The following is a 4,807-nucleotide window of genomic DNA, read 5'->3' as shown; positions in this document are numbered from 1 at the left end:
TCGAGATACGAGCTTAAAGTTCCAAAGACAGTATGACACTGAATTTCCTGATTTTTCGACAAAAGATTATATAAAGTGTTGCAAATAGCACACATGGTAGCTGGTGGAAAGTTGAAATGACCTTTTCAATTTCTAACATTTAAGAATTAAAAATACTGGTCTTAAGATATGTTTATTTACTGCGAGCTTTGCTTATAAAAATCTTTTCATTATATGAAAATCAGGGGAAAAAAAGCTTAGTATTTCCGTATATCTAATATCTAAGAAAAAAAATGTATTGAACTTTTCGCAAGTTTCGGAGCTAGATTATATATATATATACATATAAAAGAGAATTAATTTGGATTATATTTAACAATTTTTTAACAAAGATTAATAAATAAAATGTTTCTAACAATGCATGCAAACATGCATTTCTAAACAAGAAAACAAAAAACAAAAAAGCAAAAACAAGAAACATGCTATTCTAACAGTGCATGTTTCTAACAATGCATGCATTATTCAATAATTTCATTGACAGAATTTATTGAATAATGTTCAATTCTTAACATCATCAGTTTGCAATGGTCTTGCGTACATTTCTATTTATGGTTACATTAAATAAACAAGTGAAATGAAAGTAATAAGCAGCGATATATTTATGTATTTTGTCAGTATGTATTGTGAATCACCAATATTTAATAAATATTGTTAATTTGCCCATTTTTATGTCTGTATTTAAAATGAACTCCGGATTGGAGCTTTAGAATTTTAAATATGAAGGTAAAAAGTCGCAAAAGATGTAACAATGAACATACAAATGCTCAAATACCTTTCCCCTTTTATGTTAAAATGTCAAATGAGCAATGCATTATTTTAGGGTAAACGAAAATAGTCTTCTAATCATCTGAGTAGCTCTACAGAGCATGTAACGAGGCCACTAGCTCGGACATTCTTGTGGTTAGTATTTTTGTAATTTTCCCAACAATTCTACTTTTGGCACTAATAATGTTTACTATTTTTGGTTCTTAAATATCATACTTGTTTTTTCTAATAATTTTACTTGTTGTAATCAAACCAAGAAAAATACTGGTTTTGACCCTCGACATGGTTGTTTGGTTGGTTGAGTTGTGTTTTCTTGCGCAAGACCCACATCTAACCATGCTGCGCCAAACACAAGATAATAGAACCACTTCATTCTTTAACTGTCAATTAAAAGGAGTAACGAATTGTATGAAATATGCTTTAAATGAACTTCTAAAGAAATGCTAAAAGGTACTCAAATGATGGGCCATTCAGGAACTCAATCTAGATTTTTACATTTCTAACAACATATTCCAAGCCAGTTAAAATCCAAAAAAAAATTATACTAGTTATCCCGTTTACAAGATAACATGTGCAATATATTATTTGTTAACTTTTCAACGAAGCTTATTTTGGGTTCTAGGGATCATGATTCGGTGAAGAACTGAAGAAATTTCCCCGAAGTCTTGTCATGAAAACCATTGCAATAAGTAGTTTTCCTATAGGAATCTACCTAAAAAGTCTGAGGTATTAAACTTATTTGGTTAATTTGTAGCAGTTTTGTAGTAATAATTTGTAGCAACATAGCTAATTTGTGTTTTAAAAATGGTGGCAATTTATTCATCAAAGCTTCTTTTGATAATTTAGTTAATAAGGAGGCGTAGCTTCTGTAAAATTCCAATTCTTTCCCATTTTGACTGTGTTGGAGCAAAGCATTCTTCCAATTGAAAGCATAGAACTTTTTTGAAATTCAAAATTTTTTCGTAAACATTTTCCTAATATTACTTCAAATATCAGCTTTAATTGGTGACCATGAAACGCTAAAGTAGGTTTTTGCACTCGCTATAATTATGCATCTAATAATAATAGCGAGTACAATATCCTTTATAGAACAAAAGCGTAAATTTCAAAAATGTATACATTCCAATGGACAATTAGTCTATTTGAAATGTAAATATCGTTTATTGCATAGTTGATGGTAGATTGATAATTTAGTTAGATAATAAAATAGACTAATGGTAATAAAAGTTTCTGTAAATTTTTTTTACTTAGTTATAATCAATTTACATAGTGAATTTACATTTACATAGTAATATCCTACATAGTGAAATATTGTATTATATAATTTATTTTTCAGAATGTCCTGGTCGATGAAACTAATAGAAGCAATTAATTCACCGGTAATTACTGTTCCTCCTGAAAAGTATGGTCTTCGCTATCAAATATTAGCCTTGAAATGTTATTACGTTATAGGAAATCTGGAAATTTCTCGAATTGATCGACAAAATTTGACGTTGTTTTTCACTTTATTATTTCACTGTGTCATTCGACCTTTTTGGCCTCTACAATTTCCAGCTTTTATATTTGAAGCACTTATTTTAACAGTGTCAAGTGCTCAACCAGAATATGAATGGCTTCTCAGCTTTGTAATGCTGCTACTCGGGTGTATCATTCATCCAGTTCTTGAATTTGGGATCGATCTATGGCTAATATGTAGCTTCATTGCAAATACTTTGTTAACTATACAGAGAAGTCCATCTTACAGGAACTATGGTAGATGGGAATTGATCGTAATGACCTATCTCTTATGTGATTTAGGAATAAAAGGACTTTTTGATACGCTAATGCTTTTAACGAGTTGGTTTGTATTTTTAAAAGCTGTTCACAGGATCCGAAATGATGCACTTTTTATCGCTTTTATAGTCTTACAAACAGTAGGAGAGTTATTTGGCAATGAAATTTGTGATATTTAAATAAAGCAAAGATTGGATATTTTATTTCAAAGGACGATATTTTAATGGATTGTATTTTGTAAACATTGAACTCCTAAAGTTTGTAAATGGGACAAACATGTATATTTGTTTTATCACTTTTAGTTGTTCTTAATGTGTATTTCATTTAATTAAAGCATTATTTTGTTTAGATATCTTTTTTTCTTGCATTTTCAACATATCTCAAGGTTATTAAAGTATTTACATAAATGTGTGCATTTATATAATGAAAACAGTATATAAATGAAAATATATATCATTATTTTCTGGAATATGCAACAAATTATGTATGTAACATTTTGAGTGAACCATGCTTGAGGAAACAGCTCAGTTCGCTCTTATGTGGTTCGACAGTTTAAAGGCTTAATCTTCTGCTATTAGACAGGGGATCTTCAGGGTTATTCTTCAAATATCAGGTAAACCCGTGCACTCGGATGGTTCCTCTCGTTCGCAATTCAAGACGGGGCATCATTTTGATGTTTAATTTATTTTTCAATTTTAATTGTTAAAAAATACCTAAAGAATTGTAAAAAAATATAGATTAATTTTTCAAAAAAATTCGACTTAAAACAATTATGTGTATTTATTTTTCATAGTAGTGAATAATTACCCATCTAATTACTTTTCCGTGTGCAAAGGGTTAATAATTGTAAATGAACCCAAAGCATATGAAACCGAATCGCTGCGTGTAAAGATCAAAGCTGAATTTATGTTTGTTGACGATATTTCCAATACCAAAATTGATTCTAAACTTGATGTAAAGAACTCTATCATCCAAATAAATCCATCGAAGATAGTTTTCTAATTTTTGAACAGCAACCCCCCCCCCCACCGCCTCCACCATCAACAAACTCCACAGTTTCTAATGAAATCTAATTTATAATTTGCTGCCCCTAAAATCTAATTTTGTCTTTTATGCACACACGGTAATAGAAATAAATCTTAATAGTTTTCGGGCTCCAAAAGGTTAAATTAGATTTACATCCCGATTTGAAGTTATAGAAAGACTACTTTAATACCCACATCATAAATTTGACTTGCGTCTCAATTACTTCTTTGCCATGATATAAATCAATGATCAAGATTATTTTTCCAAGTAGATGGTTCATTCTTATGGTAGATCTTATAGTGAAAATAATTTTGTCAGAAATTAACTCATATTATTCCAACATGACGGAAAAAGTTTCGGAATCAGAAGACTGAAAGTATGAAATATGATTTTCCCGTATATTCACTTTGAACCATAAATTATATGGTGGCTAAATGCCTTTTGAAATCTCGAAAATTTAGAGATTGGGGTAGCCTATTCCGGTAGTTTGTTCTCTTTTCAGTTATATTAACATCCTGTTGTAAAGCAACTCTAGGGCTATTTTGGGACGGACCTCGTCATTTTGAACTGTGGTCAGATGACGAGGACGACACCTGAACTGTCACGCCCTCTCCACACCACACCACACCACACCAGCGGGAGGACGTTTGGTAAGACGGATTTAACGTGCAGCATATCCCCTTACACAACGGTTCTTCGGTGGAATCGGGTCACGAACCTGAAACCCCACGGCTCACAAGCCGAGACCTTACCACCAGGCCACTGCGGCCTGGTTGTTTGTTCTTATCATCCGATTTTGTGTAAATATTATGGATTTCGTCTTCAATCAGTCATGTAACTTTAAAATATTATATTTAATTAATAAAGAATCAAAAATACTTGGACACAATTTCATAAGCCGTTCTTTCGATTAACAGCAAAATGAATTGTTCATTTAATGTAAATTATATTCTAATGCATTTAGTTGACATTTTGTTTTATTTTTATTTTAAAGCTAACTTCGTCAATAGTAATTCTTTTAAATATCCCCTGTGTGTGTTTTGCTAAAATAAATTTATCGTAAAAAACTTTCAAGATTCATAGCTAAAAAAAAAAAAAAACTAAATTGACGCAATTTTCAGAATTAATCTTTTTTTAACGCTGTAAAAAGCAGTTGATTTTTAAATTTAAATATCTATAAATTTGAATCTCCAATTCATATTAT

The 4,807-nt window shown here is 30.6% G+C and overlaps 1 long non-coding RNA gene across 1 annotated transcript; it reads left to right on the top strand.

Annotated features, from left to right (window-relative positions):
• Positions 1-863: 863 nt before the first annotated feature.
• LOC129966584 (uncharacterized) lies at positions 864-2,900 on the top strand. The gene is made up of 3 exons (XR_008784273.1): positions 864-939; positions 1,427-1,530; positions 2,141-2,900. It is a non-coding gene; the product is annotated as an uncharacterized LOC129966584 (long non-coding RNA).
• Positions 2,901-4,807: the final 1,907 nt, after the last annotated feature.

This window comes from Argiope bruennichi, chromosome 4 (genome assembly GCF_947563725.1).
Source record: "Argiope bruennichi chromosome 4, qqArgBrue1.1, whole genome shotgun sequence".
In the NCBI taxonomy this organism is placed as follows: Eukaryota; Metazoa; Arthropoda; class Arachnida; order Araneae; family Araneidae; genus Argiope; species Argiope bruennichi.
This window is presented reverse-complemented; position numbering and strand designations above follow the sequence as displayed.